This window comes from Alligator mississippiensis, chromosome 8, assembly GCF_030867095.1.
Source record: "Alligator mississippiensis isolate rAllMis1 chromosome 8, rAllMis1, whole genome shotgun sequence".
In the NCBI taxonomy this organism is placed as follows: Eukaryota; Metazoa; Chordata; order Crocodylia; family Alligatoridae; genus Alligator; species Alligator mississippiensis.
In genome coordinates, this window is record NC_081831.1 from 21,856,328 (window position 1) to 21,872,487 (window position 16,160).

The following is a 16,160-nucleotide window of genomic DNA, read 5'->3' on the forward strand; positions in this document are numbered from 1 at the left end:
TACTGCACATTTTCAGATGAGTTACCTGGGAAAGTAGGTGTTCTGTGCCAGGAACTCAGGTGGATTTGAGAGAATGCATCCAGACTGTTCTCATTCATGGCTTTTCCCCTGTGATTTGAATAGTATTGCTAGCAAGATCACCTTGAGCAGACTTCAGTCTTTGCTGATTATTGTTCTGCTACTCTGAACTCCCTTGTGCTGCTTCAGGCCTTGTCTATGGTGGGAATGTACCCTGATTCCAGCTATCAAAGCACAAGCGGTACAAAATCTAAGTATAACCAGGGCAATTTCCAGTCACATCTTTCCTTGGGGTTTGTCCTGAAATAAGAGTCTCTAAGCCACTAAGATTTGAAGAACATTCCTGTTATACACTCAGAGTTAAACCTAGCAACCCTTTTCACTTCCTGTCCTAAATTGCTATCTGATATTATTGTGTGCTTGCATGTGTCTGCTGTGTTCCACTCTTTTCAACTTGTTAGTGACAGCAGTGGTGGCCTTAGGGTTGTTGGGGACCTGCGCAAGAGAGTCATTTGGGGCCCCTTAGAGGCTTTATTTTGATTATCTATGTATTGTGGATCTTTTAAATATTCTTTGGGGGAATTAGATAAATAGTCAAGTGTTAAAATTAAAATAGAGGCACTTCCTTGCAAAAACTTGACCCTCCAAAAAATTTGTTGCACAGTTTTGGGGCCCCCTAAAGTGTGGGTCTCCAGGTGGTCACCCGGTTTGCCCTCCCCTCAGGCTGCTACTGGTGACAGTGTTGTATGGATGGTGTATGGCTCCTGTTTCTCTAGAACTCTTTTAGACAGAAATTGCTTTTTCTAAAGCTTCTATGTTACCCTGCATTTGTAAGGGGCACTTGTGTTGTCCTTTTCCACACCATTAAGAGAACCTCTCTTTGTAGCTGGGAGTCTCTGAGTTAGTTGGACCTTCGGAAGTTTTAATTTGTATTTAGAGATTCTTTGTGGAGAGCTGCAGTCTGGTGAGAGAGGGGTCCCTTCCAGGAGGCTTCTAACATTCCTCAGATTCCAAGAGTGGGGTCTCAGCGGAAGGGAAGTTCAGTTTGTCAGTGATCACGGATGGGTTCAGACAAAAATCTTGGCTTTAACCTTGTTTGCAAATGTAAAATACATTAAAACAATTAACTTTGCTTTGAAAAATGAGAGTGTGTTAAGGGGATGCAAACATCTATTATCTTTGGACACATTTCTACACCAGTTCTCTGCTGGGCAGCAGAATGTGATCGGTTTTGGAGTCTGCTGTGAGATCAGGTTACCGAGTGCCTCTCTGAGCAGTTGTCCTGGTGCCAGCTGTGGAGAAAAGCCACAGAGTACATTAAAAACCCATCCAGATCCAATGGAACCCCAAAAGCCAGCACGTAAGGATAGAAAGCAATGCGTTCTCTCTAGTCTCCTCAGCCTTGTCTACAGGAGATGCTTTGTGCCTATTTTCCAGCAGTAGCAGATAAGGATCTCCAATGTGGGCATTTATACTGTTACACAGCCTGTTGTAAATCCTGTGCAAAATTTGTAAGTGGGGCCCTTGGTTAGAAGCCTGGTATGATAGTTAAGGAATGAGAATCAAGGCACCTGGGCCCTATTGCTGGATCTGTCACAAATTTGTGTGAGCTTGGATAATGACCTAAACTCACTTTGCCTAGTGTTCTTCAAATATACCAGAGAATTTGGTTCCTTTGAAAATCCCAGTCTCCATCTGCAAAATAGATATAATTCTTCCCTACTTAGCTTATGGTGCTTAATTAGTTAGTAATTGTATGAGATCCCGATACAGGAGGCCAGAAATTTATTATTATAAATGCCAGAGCTTTGAGTTACTAAGCAGTTCTGGCCACTTATTAATACAGAGCCGGAGGAACCCCTGGCTTGATTTAGCCTAACCATTCTTCTGTTCCTGTTCTTTGCACAGACATCTTCTGCATACACAAACAGAGCCTCAAACACAATCCTGACCCTCTGGTAGCCTCTGATAGCATTAGGAACTCAGTAGGTCTGTATCTGATTGTGTTGATCTGTTGTAGTGAGACACTGACACCTCAGCTAAAACCAGTTACGGGTACGTTGGGCAGTTTTTCTGATTGCAGGGGAAGCTCAAAGAGACACTTTTCCCCTGAAGGTCTTTGAATAATCAGGTCTCAGTTTCACAACTACCAATGGCCTCGCATGAGAATTCCAAGCCAAGATGTTTGTTCCAAAGCAGACGAGGCTTTGCTCACAGCTGCACTGTTCTTACTGGGACTTGCGTATTGTGTAGTTTTCCTCCCTTTTCTCAAAGAACAAGATAAATTGCATCCTGCTTCATCTTCATGGACATGGACTGGTGGGAATTTGCAACATACACACCTGCCTGATTTTACTATGTTTTAGCATGTAAACCAGGAATGCAAATAGGGTAAATGTGGTTGCTTGGATGTACTGATTTTGGTTATATCAGTTAAAAAAAAGTATTAGAAACAAAACAGCATCTTGGAATATGTGCTACATGGAAGAGTACAATCAGTACCATGGCAAGGAAGTTTGGCGCCCAGGGCAAAGCCTGCAGTGGCAGTAGAAGCCCACCCACGCTCTGTGCACAGATCTAAGGGACACCCCTCCCTGGGTTTGACCAGGAGTGCATGCAGCGGCAGGACCGTCCCTCCCCCCATTCCCACACCCCCCACAAACAAGCTACTCATGGCTCTGTCCCGTGCCCCGCGACAGCTGGGCAGTGCCTTTTGGCACTCCTTTGCTTCGGCACCTGGGGAGGTTGCCCCACTTGCCCCCCCCTCCCCCCTCCCCGCCTTGGTACTTCACTGAGTACAATATGCTTCTTGCTGTACTCCAAGGATATAAATGTTTAGTGGAAGTAGCCTGTCTCTTTTATGTATGTATGAATATTAATTTTATAGTGTATCTAAGGAAGACTTAGAGTGTATATGTTGTTAAATTTACCACATGCTCTTCCTACATTAAGTTAGTTCATGAAAATGCAGCAACTGAACACTCAGTGAGTATTGGTGTGAGATTTTAAAAGGCCAATCAAGGCAGCAGCAAAAACGGTTGCAGAATGCTGATGTTCCAACCAGCATGCCTGGAATTAGACACAGGACCTACCCCTGCTACTCTGAAATAACCTGAGAGAAGGGATAGGTTTTGAGGAGAGCCCTGAAGTTAATCATTTGGAAAAAGGAGATCATCTCATGTAGTGTTTGGAGATGAAGGTCCTACCATGTGTCATTGGGAAGATAGATTTCCCAAATTTGCAGTAAAGTGTTCCATTTGATTTATACTCTGTGCCAGCAGTGTCCAAAGAAATTGGTCTTTCTGATTATCCCAGGTCCTTGGCCTATGCCTGCTTTGTGACAGCTTGATAGTAATTTGTCCCTGAGTTTCAGACCAAACAAGGACAGTTTCTAACACTGTTGTCTGCATGCCTGTTTCCTGCTTCTTTCATAAATTGTAGTTGGGGAGGACTATCTATCCAGAGAATCTAGTGAATGTCACTGTCCTGAATATACCATTGCCAGTCGTGTGTGCCTACTAGCTCAGTCGGTAGCAGCCTGAAAGTTCAGAATTTGCTGTCATCATCTGGGCCAGTGGGGGCCAATCCTTTTAGCAGGCATGCCACAAATTATGCTCCATGCCCTCTTTGAGTGCCACCCAGTTCTCTTCCTGGGCCTGATCTCTTGCTCTGCTTTGTGCTCCCTGCCCTATCTGCCACTGTGCTGCCTACCCCCTTCCCAATCTACTTGTGCTCTCAGAGCTGGCCACCCTCCTGTGGCCTTCAGAATCACTATAATTTTGGGGCTATCTGGTGTTTCCATCAGCATTGTCTGCAGTGATTTTGGTCTTTTGAGTCTTCCACAAAGAGGATAGAAAGCCAAGGACATTGTCCTTTCTTCTTTAAGACAGTCCTTCTCCCACTGAAACACATGAAAACATTGCCTAAGGCTTCTCTGCAACCACCACCCCCCACTCCCGTCCCCCATCTCTCCTTGTTTCTTTCAGCTTTATTCCTGACCTGACCCATTTCAGACTCAACCTTCCCTGTTAATATTTCTCAGAATCTTTGCCTCTATCTCTTTTCCTTTTGTGTTGGGCTCTCTTTTGTAAATCTCCCTCACTTTGCATAACACTGGCTGGCCCTCCAAAACCTTCTGTGTCCCCTTCCTCACCTCCCTGTGATGTATGGCAAAAGGTCCTGGCTGCACATGTTAATATTTTTGCTTCTTTAGGAACAGCTGATAGAGGGAGTAGGACAACTTGGAAGTAACCAGGGCTCAGCTTCAAGAGGATAGCTGGATAGGTGTCCAGATATCCTAAACATGTGGTCTCATGGTGTGAGCACTTTGCTGGGAAGCAGGAGATGTGGATTCAAAATCTTTCTGGATTGAAGGGGGTCTACAACCTGTGTCTCCCACTCCCTGGTCCAGCACTCTCCTCATGAGGCATTTGGGCTAAAACATGAAAGGGTCCTCTTCCTCCTTGATGCCAGATAGTACCTGTACGGGGCAAAATAGAATCCAAAACTGTGTGAGAGTGCCAAAAACTAGTTACATGGCTGCATATATACTGTTTAGGTGCATAAAGTGAAATAGGATTCTGTTCTGCATGTCACTTAGTACTTTGCATTACTTGGATGTCAAACAACGTGGTTTGGATTCCAGAGGCCTGTGATCTGCTACCTCCCTGCAGGGTAACCTTTGGCAAGTCTCTTCCCCTTTCTGCCTCTGCTTGCTTTATGTCTCTCTTCTCTGTTTAGACTGCAGAGCAAGGACTCTCTCCCCAGGTGTCTGTGCAGTGCAAGGAATTGAAGGCACAGGAGCCAGTGTTATTGTGGGTGGGGGTTACAGTGTTTGCATTCTGTCTCTGGATTAAGCAAATTGCTGTCACATTTCCTGAAATTAAGAGAATTTAATTAGCAAAGGGTCAAACTCTTCCCTCCCTAGAGCCACGCAAGAGGGGCACAGGGCAGAGGTCACCTGTGTGGGAGGGGTTCATAATAGCAACACTAGCTTTGTGGCTTTAGCAACACTATCAACCCTTTTTGAGTGGCATGCTTCAATGGTAAAGCTCAAAGCCATTTAAGTGGGTTTGTGGTGTTGCCAAAAGTGATGTTATTACCTTACCACTGTGACAAAGAGCAGGTACTTTTTCCTTTCCACCTGTTCAGACTGCCATTGCAGGGGTCCTGTGTTTCCTTTCTACCTATGCAGTCTGCCATTGCAAGAGTCAAGCGTTTCCTTTCTCCTTATTTTCTCCTATTGCACTTGATAAAAGCAATACCACTGTGTGGGCCTGGTGTATAAATGGTGCATGTAAGTGCCAGATTGCAGCCAGGCAGCCAGGCTGGAGACATGAATGTTGTGATTGTAACTGTAACAGGAGAGAGATGTCCTAGGTCAGGCTGTGTGCTGAGACTCCGGAGAAATGGGAGCTTCAGCAATGAGGCAGCCAGCCGGCTACTCTCTTGGCAGGGATCCTGACATTGTTGTCCAGGGAGCAATCTGTGGCACTCCTAGGATGGGGCTTGATGGACTTTGGGGAGGGGAGAGGAGGGGAGTCAGGAATAGTGATGAATGAAATGCCACCAGGAGGTAAAGCCTTGGGGTTAGGAACAGTGGGAGTGGCAATTCCCGCTCCCCCAACCATTAATTTCTGCTTGCTCAACACAAAGCACAAACCAGAGCCAAGAATGTTGTGGTGCCTGCAGATTACGGCAACTTGTTCCAGCCAGCATCAAACCAGCTGCTGCAAAACTGGAGGTGCTCAGAAAATGAGTTTGTGGCCAACATAAAGGCAGTGAGGACTCAGATTACAATGCCTGGGTGGATCAGATCTCCTGTCAAGCAGATGTATGTGGCCTTTAGGGCCCGCCTAGGGGAGGGCACAAAGAGGGATGGGCTCTTGCAAAGTTGCTTCTCTGGAGTCTGTTTCAAAGCTGAGAGATTTTGGGAGGTACTCACTCTCTCTCAGACTCTCCTTTAAACACTTGGTGTGGAAGTACCCTCTGTCTTTCAGAGATGAGTTTTTCTACAGCAGATTTTTCTTTGCTGAGTAGCTGCTCTGGTTTCTTGTGGTGGATAGACCATTGTTAAGTGTCAAGTTTGGATGCAGAGTTTGTGCTTTCAGGTAAGAGCATTATTTTTTGGAGTATAGGCATACACAGTATTTCCCCTGTAGTGACTAAAGTTAAATAAAAAGGAACTGCTTGAACCCGTGACAACATAAATGAATGCTAAAGCAGGCGCTGGAAAACAAACTGGATTATATTCTGTGTAAGGGGAATCAGTTTGTATGGATCCATTGTTCTGACTTGATGGGATTTGATTGTGGTTACTAGTGGGAACATAAATTCAGTCATACACCCCTGTTTGTTTCCACACCATATTGGTTATCAGTAATTCATTCATTTGTGTTAAATGCCTTTGCAGACCTGAAGCAGCTGGGGAACAGCTTTCAATTGTACTGAATATTAGAAAATAAAAAGCAAGGGCATTAAGGCATTTATTTTTTGTTGAAAGAGTAAATTTGAATTTTCTGTAAGCCAGGTGCAGTTCTAATTTTGAATAAGTAAGAAGATGGCATATGTATAGAGAAAGCAGCTAGGGCAAGGAAATGAGGCACATTCTGCGCTCCTTTCACAATGTTTCACTGGGTGGTGGGTGTGGAGTGACTGTTACTGGTACCTAACACTGACTGCAGAGTCAGTTCAAGTAATGGGCGACTTTATGGGAAAGACTTGTGCTGTGATTGGCATGGTGCGATGAGGAAGAGAACTCAGTGATGTGCATTCAGCAGGAAAACAGGCTGTTGAGTTGTTACTGTATGCCTCAAATATTTCTTCTTACCAGGCAAATAACCACTTGTAAATCCCAGTTTTGTAAGATTCCGAAGAAGGAGGTACGTCCTGGGAAGGAAATGTTTGTGCTTTGAGCAATGGACCTCGCTGGTTCCTTTGTGCATCATGGAACTGACCTGATTTCCATTTGCTGGTGCTGGGTGATTTTTGTTTCATTTCTTCTGTTTAATGTTGATTTGTGGTGATCTCTGACCTTGATGCTGAACTACCAAGGTCACTTTCGTATTCTGAAGTAGTGCTGAGGTGACAGGGAAGCTGCCAGAAGCAGTCATAGGCACTTACCTGGTAATATCTGGACCGCACCCACGTCACCAGTTTGCAGAGGTATAGCCTGTGACTTCCTTCATTTCAGAGGGATTTAGTAACTCTGAAACTTTTCCATGTGCTTCATCTTGGTGTTTGTCTGAAGCAGCATTGAAGACTCCGTTGTTCAGGTCAGTGATTCTCAACCTTTTTTGTACCAGGATCCATTTGTAAACATCAATGGCCAGTCCCCACCCAGTGCCCCTCACTCCTGACCTGCTGCCCCCCTAGATCCCAGCCCTCCAGTGTGTGGGCCAGGGGTGTGTGTGTGGGACACGGGGAGCCCCAAACACCCCCTTGCAGGAACTCTGACAGCCTGTAAGGGACAAGACACTGTTTCCCACATTGTTCCCCCTTAAAGGATCATTAATTTTTAAAGTTTGTTGATCCATTTCTAAAGTTTGTTTGTGATCCTTTCATATATTCATTCTTGTGACCCACAGGCTGAGAAACACTGGTTTATGTGCATATGGAAGGAACTAGTTTCACAAACCTGGGCTCTACATATATATACTTAACATGTTTCCTTCGTTGTTTTATGCAGCTTGGTAAAGAGAAACTGTGGTTTTTAACTGCTTGTGGTGTAAATGTTCTTAGTAAAAGGAAAGTAAGGCCAAAATTACACTCTTTCCATGCAACTCAACGTGCACCTTTACAATAACCTGGGGGAATGATGGAGGCATCCACTGTACATAGCAAAGTGTATGGGGCCTGTCCAATGCTTTCTGAATCTTTAATTCTCTCAATTAACTGTGATTGGTTTCCATTATTTGGTAGAAATCCAAAACAGCATTGTGTCAGTAAATGTTTTGTTTCACAGCTCAGCAGACTTTGGAAAGTTAGAAGCTAGATGCATTCATACACACGTATAGTGTTGCATTGTTGTTTTCAATATCTATTTGATAGGAGGCGTATAAAATCTGTGTTGGGTGTGCACTATCCTTTTGTTTGGTGTGTTCAGAGTACAAAGCTTGAAGCCCAGTTTCTGTATCTATCTGTTTAACCATCATACACTAATCACCATAAAATCTCAGTATTTATATTGCAAAAAATTAGCATTCACTGAGCCATTCTTTAGCAAAAAGGGAACATGAATTTGAAACCTGCCTCCAGTGCATACAGCTAGCTGGTTGATGTGTGCAGCACCTTGTATCCTCTTTCTCCAGTGGACTGGTGTCATTAACCTGCCTTAGCAGAGAACAGTTGCTTTGTATTCTTATTTTACCTTATCTTATTCTGTTTGATTTAAAACTTTGCACATGGCCTCAGATTTTGTGGGCCTGTGCAGGAAGTACTCTTGAGATGAATGAAGATGAAGCTCCTTCCTAGAAAGACATCCTCAATTATGGTCATCTGTCTCTGACTCCCTTCCTTCCCAGTTCCTTCTGTCTGTTCTTAAACTTTCCTCCCTTCCTTCCTCATTTCATCCTGCACTGCTCAAATCCAAAAGGCTGTAGTCATCTGAAGATTCCCCCTGGGCAGATCAAAACCAGCTTCTACCCTAACCTAAGCTGTGATCGCACCAAGATGCCACCCTTGAACTGGTGCACGGAGTCCAGAAAATACTTACACCTGGGCCTCCTGCTGCTGGCTCAAAAGATAGAGGAAGGATGAGCTTCCATCTCTGTAGTTAGTCTATAATGTGCAAATCTACCCTGTTTTCTTCCTCTTCTAAATTACAGCATCGGCCTAAAATCTGAAAATCTGGTTTCCCCTTCCCATTCTGGTTACTGATACTGGGCTAGATCACTTAACCTCTTGGTTCCTCGGTTTACCCAGCTACACAAATAAGAATACTCCCCTATGTTCCAGGGCAGTTCTAAGGTATATTAACTAACATTTGTCCTGCACTCATACTTGGGAGAGCTTTGATCCCAGCTCCTTCCATGTTATATTTTCCAGGCCTGTCCATCCAGTGTGTTTGCACAACTAGAAAAGGGTGTGTGGGGAGAAGTGTGGCACACATGGTAACTAGTAGGCTTGGCTGCAGTGACCTCACTGCTTGGTTACTGGCAACGTTCTTATTGCAGCAAGCCCTGCTGTTATGTCAGGGGTAGGCTCGGGAAAAATCAGACAGAGCCATGCAGCGAGTGGAGTAAGATAGAAAGAGATGGGACTCTTAGGTTCAATTTCCAGCTCCATCTAGCAGTGTGATTAAAGGGAATGATTGGCACAAAGGGATTGCATGACAGGACTCCCAGGTTCTATTCCTACTTGAGTCACTTTTGGGAGGGGGGTGGGGTTAAGTGAACCATCTCTTTGTGCATCAGTTACCCCGTCTGCAAATTGGGGCAACCTAGTTCATAAAAGAATAGTGAGGATTAAAGAGTTAATCTTTAATGCATATTAGGGCTCTGGGCTGGAAGCTAGAGAAGGAAAATAAATGCAGAAGGTCTGTTGGATATTAATGTCCTCAGAATGCCTTAAGGAAGGCAGCTCTAAACTGAGCTTTTTTCCACCCTTGGGTGCAGCATTGACTCCCAGATTACAAACAACCAGATCTCTCTGGCTTGTTTACCTTGCTGTGTTATTTTATAGTTACATAATGAGGTTAGACAATTTAGACTGCTTAATTAACTCATCATTATCCTTCTCTCAAGCCACACCAAGGAGTAAACTCCTGCAGCCAGGTACCAAGGGAAAACCTTGAGTAGTTACAAAACATTAAACACCTGTTTCTCACAAAGCAAGCATGTTGTACCCACTGTGTGCGCCCTGGCTATGAGTAAGCACATCTGCTTCAGGTGGCAGAAGGATATGCTGTTACTAGGTCTTGAAACTTCAGGCTGCTTTGTTTTGTATGGCATCTCAAATGTAAGCTGCTGCTGCTCAAGTGCTTTGTAATGTTAAGTAAGAGGTAACAGGCAGGGAGAGAGAGGTGAACAGTTTTAGTGCAAAAGGAGACTTTTCCTGCCTGTTTTGGAGGAAAGGGAAGGGTTGTTCAGGAGAGCAACAGCTGAGAATATATTTGCACCCATGGAGAGAAGAGGAGTCCAGTCCTAGGTAAGGTGTGGGAAAGAAACAAAGTAGTGGTGAGGGACAAAAACAGTGAGATCATCTGGATGGATTGAAATTAAAGTCTTGTGTTTCTGGATATAAGGAAGTATGTGCTCAGACTCATGCTGAACAGGAATTCTATGCCAGCATAGCTCTAGTGGCAATGGCTCTGTAAGGTAGAAAAGTCCATTTATCCCAGCCTCTGAATCTTTCCATTGACTTCAGTGAACTTTGAATCAGGTGGCTGTTTAATTGTGTTGTGCTGAGGATTTGTGGGAAAGGCAAGTTGCTTCTAAACCAAGTGGGCTAGTAGTTGATACCCTGGAGTATGGAATTCAGTTACTCTTGTACCATTGTACCACTCTCTTACCATGAATAGCTACAAATGTTAGAGCCAATTAAGTTTATCCAGCTGTCAAAAACCCAGGCGCATGGACTGGTCTGCTGCTTTTCTGCAGTAGTGTCCGCTTTTGGTCAGGTTGTGTTAGACCAAGAATGTACATTTACCTCTTCTTCCATCTACTCTGGAAGAGTTAGCAAGCCCTGGAGATCACTAGAATCCAGAACCAGCCCGTGAGTTTCTTATCACACAGCCTTGGGCAACAAAATTACCTCAACCATTATAAGAGACGTGCATTCCCCAAGCCAAGAGCAGAGACCCTAGGGAGCCTATGACAGCTGCAAAGAATCATAGTTATCATCACATTTTTGTTTGATGATTGACTGCTGAATGTCTCTGTTATGTGCTTTGTTTTAAATTTTTTTATATAGACCAGCTGGGACTACAATAACAATTGTGGCTCTGTCTCCCACAGATAGTAGCTGCTCAGTCTGGAAACAGATATGCCTAAGGAAGAATCCCTTATCAGATCTGGGCAAGCCACTCAAGCCTGGTCCATTTCCGGCATCATGTTGTATCCTCAACATAACTTTATTGGAGTCAGTTGAATTTCTTGGGCCTCCTGTTGCCTTGTGCAGTTATTCACACCAGTGTAAAACAGTGAAGATTGCTGCCTTTCCATTCTGCAGTATTGCATATCCACTGGGCCATAGCAACCAACTAACTACTCAAGGTACAAAAAAGCCAAGAATCAAGGTCCTTGTTCGGGGCGTTTGTATTGGCAGAAATGTTCTCCTTCCCCCTCAGGTTTCTACTGTGTTTATGCATAAAATTGGAGTGAGGGTCATGTGAATCACATTTCGTTTTCTTTTTTTCAGAGGCTGCAGCCAAAGGCATTTCTCAGTGACAGTAGATCAGGGCAGGCAATTATTTTGGGTGGAGGGCCACTTGACAAGTTTTGGCGAGCTGTTGGGGGACGCATAGATGTGAACTGGCAAAGTTCGTGAATGACACCAAATTATGGGGGAGGGCAGTCACAGTGTAGGACGGGCTGGGGATACAGGCCGACCTGGACACACTCTCAAGGTGGGCTGACCAAAATTGGATGGGCTTCAAATGTAGAGAAGTGTAAGGTGCTGCACCTTGGTAGGAAGAAGCCTCAATGTACTGACAAGCTCAGCAATGCTACACTCACTAGCGCCATGACCGAAAGAGACTTGGGGATCCTGACTGAACACAAGATGAATACAAGTCATCAATGTGATGCTGTGGCTGGCAAAGCAAACCAAACTCTGGTGTGCATCCACTGATGCATCTCAAGCAGAGCCAGGGATGTTATCCTCCTGCTTTACTCGGCCTTGGTGAAGCCACAGCTGGAGTACTGTGTCCAGTTTTGGGGCCCTGTCGCGGCGCACCTCACTGCCCTGCTCCTAGAGAGGGGAAAACTGCCAGAGGAAAAGCTCTGGCAGTGCATAAGGAGCCCTAGCGGTGATTAGCGAGTACAGCTGTGGGTTGCTGGGGCAACTAAGGAGAGTCAGCTGCTGGTAGGAGGCAGGGCCTGGCCCTTATAAAGCCCAGGGCTGAAGCCAGGTTGGCAGTTCCCTGCCAGCAGCCAGAGAGGCAGGAGCTCTCTCAGCCATGACGCTAGAAGCAGTTACAGAAGGCAGCTCGGGAGGCTTGAGCTGTGGTGTTAAGTTATAGCCAGGCAACTTCAATTTGTGTTACAGCCTAGGGGCTTGTGGTTTTGCTTTGGCGTTGTTATTTATTAGACAGGTGGTTTGGGTGAGGCTATAGGGGTTGGAGGAGGCCTCATCGGGGACTCACAAGAGAGTGTGAGAACCCCGGTGACAGTAAGGGTGCAACTTACGGGGTGCATAGACCCCAGCCCCAGAGAGGGGCGTTTGGAGAAGCCCCAGCGTGGGCCTGACGAACCCCAGGAGGGGGCACTACTAAGAAGCCCGAGCGTGGGCGTGGCGAGCCCCAGGAAGGGGGGAGTGTACTTTAGAGAAGCCCAGCATGGGCACAGCAAGCCCCAGAGAGGGGGCAGCATTGCGGAAGGCCCTAGAGAAGGGGGCAGCACTATGTGAGAAGCCCAAGAGGGGCAATATGTGAGAAGCCCGAGAGGGGCATGACGAGCCCGGTAACAGGCTAGCACTACAGAAAACCCAAGAGAAGGGCAGGGTGCTGCGGTGGACCCCAGGAAAAGGGGTTAGCAGCACAGTGCACCCAAGAGAAGGGCAGGGTGCTGCGGTGGACCCCAGGAAAAGGGGTTAGCAGCACAGTGCACCCAAGAGAAGGGCAGGGTGCTGCAGTGGTCCCCAGGAAAAGAGGATAGCAGTACAGCGTCCAGGAAAAGGGGAAGCAGCACAGTGGGCCTGAAAGACTGGAGGCTCGATATAGAGTCCCAAAGTGGGCAAGGGTCCCCGAATGGGACAACGCTTTTAGAGGAAGCCCCAGAGAAGAGGGGCAGCACTAGAAAAGGCCCCAGAGAAGGGGGCAGCATTTTAGGAAGCCCAAGGTGGGCACGGCGAGCCCCAAAGAGGGGAGCGCCTTATGAGAGAAGGCCCCAGAGAAAGGGGCAGCACTAGAGAAGGCCCCAGAGAAGGGGGCAGTGTACGTATAGAGGGACAAACCAATGTCTATCACATCTGCAAGGCTTGGGGCGTGGTATTAGGGGTTGGTAGGAGCCACGCGTAGCCCATAGGGCTAGGGTGCCCCGAAGCACCCATTTGTGCTGGACAAGATCCACGAGGGGTCCAGGAGTCTACGTGTCCAAGAGGGTATAAGGCAGCCTCCCAACTTAACGTAAGAGCAAAGACGTGGCGGGCGAGAATAGAGGGTGCCCTTGGGCCGACTTGACACAGAGAGGGGGCCTCAAGGAGATCACGGCCCTCCTGTAGGACCCCGCCGTGACAGGCCCCCACTTCCGGAGGGATGTGGAAAAGCTTGAGAGAGTCCAGAGGAGAGCCACTCATATGATTCAAGGCCTGGAGGGCAGGTCATATGAGGAGAGGCGGAGGGATCTGGGACTCTTCAGCCTGGAACAGAGAAGGCTCAGGGGGGACTTGGTGGCAGCCTACAATTATATAAGAGGGTGTAACAGGGGGCCTTCTCAGGGCTGATTTTTCTGTGGCCCGCCCACCTGTTTCTGGGCTAACCGCCCACCTTCTTTCCTGCCATACCTTGATGATAATTAATTAATTAATTGATTGATGTTAATTAAGCAGGAGGCTGCCCATTTCTTGCCCCGATGCCAGGGGGTGCTATCTGCGGCTCCATTCCTTCCCTACACCACAGCCCAAGCCTCGCAGGTAGCATCTATAGTTCTTACAATCACTGGCCCCGTGCTGGGCCCAGACTTCTCAGATGGGGACCCCTCTAAGATCCCTCAATTCCAGCGGCCTGTGCTGTCTTCATTCCCGGCTGCATGGCTCCCTGAGCGGCTCCCCCTTACGGGTGTGGTCCCCCCAGGACCTTTGGCTCTACTGGCCCTGGCCCACTTCCAGGCCAGTCGGAGCCCCAGGCCCTCAGCTCTGGGCATCCCTCGCGGTGGGCCCCCAGCCCTTCAGCCCTTCCGGTCCTGGGCCCAGCATGGACCAGTCAGGGATGTTAAGACAGGTTTGAGTCTATGGCTCCACTCTCTAACTAGGGTCCACCTTCCAGACCCTACAAAGTGGGTAACCCACCCAGTTGTGGGAGCTGGGGTTAAGGCGCCCCAACCCGCTTTTCACCGGGGTGGTAACTGGCCTGGCATTTCCTGGGGGCTCCCACGCCACTGGGAGCCCCACCAGGCCACCCACTCCCAGCAGGGTGCAGTTTTAGGTCATGCCCAGGATTAGGAGCCTCCTTACCATCCCCTACAGCTCCTCCCTTACCTCTAGATGATACCAGCAGCCCTCCGGCCCAGCAATGTTGTTGCCCGGCTTGCTAGCAGCAAAGTCCTGTTTATATGGGCAGCCCTGAATCCAAAATAGCTGCCCTCATCAGGCACCTGCTGGCTGCTGTCTTCTGGCCCTTAAAGTGGCAGCACACACAGTGCCCTGCCACAGAGGGGTACACCAGGACCTGGGAGAACAGCTGTTCACCAGAGCTCCCCAAGGGATAACAAGGTCCAACGGTGATAAACTCCAGGAAGGCCGATTTAGACTAGACATAAGAAAAAAGTTCTTTATGGTGTGTGTGTCCAGGGTCTGAAACAGACTCCCCCCAGAGGTGGTACAAGCACCTACCCTGGAGTCTTTCAGAAAACATCTGGATAGTTTTCTTGCTGGGATCACGTGATCCCAGCTGACTTCCTGTCTATGGCAGGCGGCCGGACTCGATGATCTCAGGAGGTCCCTTCCAACCCTTAATGTCTATGAAATGTATGAAATCTTAGAACCAGAAAAAAACAAATCATACACTAGAACAAACACCTACTATAATATATTTTAATTTTATTACAAAAAATATTTGTCATGACTTCTGATTGTGTACTGTATATGGAAGGGATTGCATAATAGCTCTCAAATAAAGTGTCGCTTATATTGTGTGTGTGTGTGTGTGTATGGTGGGGTGTGGGGGGTTGTGAGAGGGTGTGGCCGTGTAGAGGGGCATAGGGTATGTCGGGGTGTATGTATATGTTGATGGGAGTTGTGGGGGCAGGGTGTGGGTGTGAGGGAGGGTGAGGGGTGTAGGGACCCCTCCCCAACTCCCCCCATGGCGTACAGCCTCCACTTGCTGGCAGCAGCAGCAGGCAGGGAGGTCAGGGCACTTTTGCCTGGTGCCAGTGCTGTGTGCAGCAGAGGGAGCACAGCCTGCCTTGCTGCTTCTTTTGCTGGGGCTCTGCGCTACATGCCTGCAACACCAGCACTTGCAGCAGAGAAAGCCTGCTGCTGGAACCTGCTGCCTCCCCTGCTGTGCAGGACCCTGCACACCACCAGGAGAGGAGGGAGCCCCATCCCCATGGAGTCCAGTGCAGGGCTTCCCCACTGCAAGTGTGGGAGCTGCAGGTGCACAGTGCAGAGCCCCTGGGGTAGAGGCAGCCAGGCAGGCTGCACTGGGGCTGCGATCCTTGCCCCCAGTGCAGCACTGGCCACAGGGGCAACGTATAGGGAGTGCACGCAGGTGAACGTGCACTCCCTGAGCATGGCAGTGCATCCTCTGCAAAAAGGTGCCACTGACACTGTCAGCAGTGCCTGCGGACAGTCATTGCTCACCATCCTGCCACTGACACTGCTGGCGGTGTCTGTGGGTGATCCACGATCACTCCTGGCCACTGCCCCTGGTCAGCACTCGCCACTACTCCCCACCCTGCTGCTGACAGTGCTAGTGGTGTCTGCAGGAGCTCCCCCGCTGCAAGTGCTGGAGCTGCAGGCTTGCAGAGCAGAGCCCCAGTGAAAGAGGCAGCTAGGCAGGCTGTGTTTTCCCCGCCATGCGCGGTGCTGATCAGAGCTGTGCCCCACTGGGCGCCTGCACCAGCACGAGCGCCCTGACCTCCCTACTTGCTGCTGCTGCTGGCAGCAGGGGCTGCATGCCATGGGGCGAGTGTGTGGGGGGGCCCCTACACCCTCTACCCTCACACCCACACCCTGCCCAGCCCAGCCACCCTGCTGGGTTCAGGCTTCACGCTGTGCTCTGCACTTCCGCCCAGCTGCCCCAAGCAAGTTGGACTTCCAAGAAA

At 48.1% G+C, this 16,160-nt stretch overlaps 2 protein-coding genes across 3 annotated transcripts in view; both read left to right on the forward strand.

Annotated features, from left to right (window-relative positions):
• Nucleotides 1–6,037: 6,037 nt before the first annotated feature.
• The window catches only part of LPAR2 (lysophosphatidic acid receptor 2), a 29,064-nt gene continuing 18,941 nt past the window's right edge, over nucleotides 6,038–16,160 (forward strand). Inside the window, exons 1-2 of one of the 2 annotated variants that reach the window (XM_014595789.3) lie at nucleotides 6,038–6,128; nucleotides 10,974–11,231. The gene's annotated coding sequence lies outside the window, so the exon portion shown is untranslated. The remainder of the gene's footprint in view (nucleotides 6,129–10,973; nucleotides 11,232–16,160) is intronic. The other variant, XM_006277043.4, reaches the window with a different exon arrangement.
• Nucleotides 6,121–16,160, forward strand: part of PBX4 (PBX homeobox 4) — a 56,442-nt gene continuing 46,402 nt past the window's right edge. The window contains exon 1 of the mRNA XM_059732209.1: nucleotides 6,121–6,128. The gene's annotated coding sequence lies outside the window, so the exon portion shown is untranslated. The remainder of the gene's footprint in view (nucleotides 6,129–16,160) is intronic.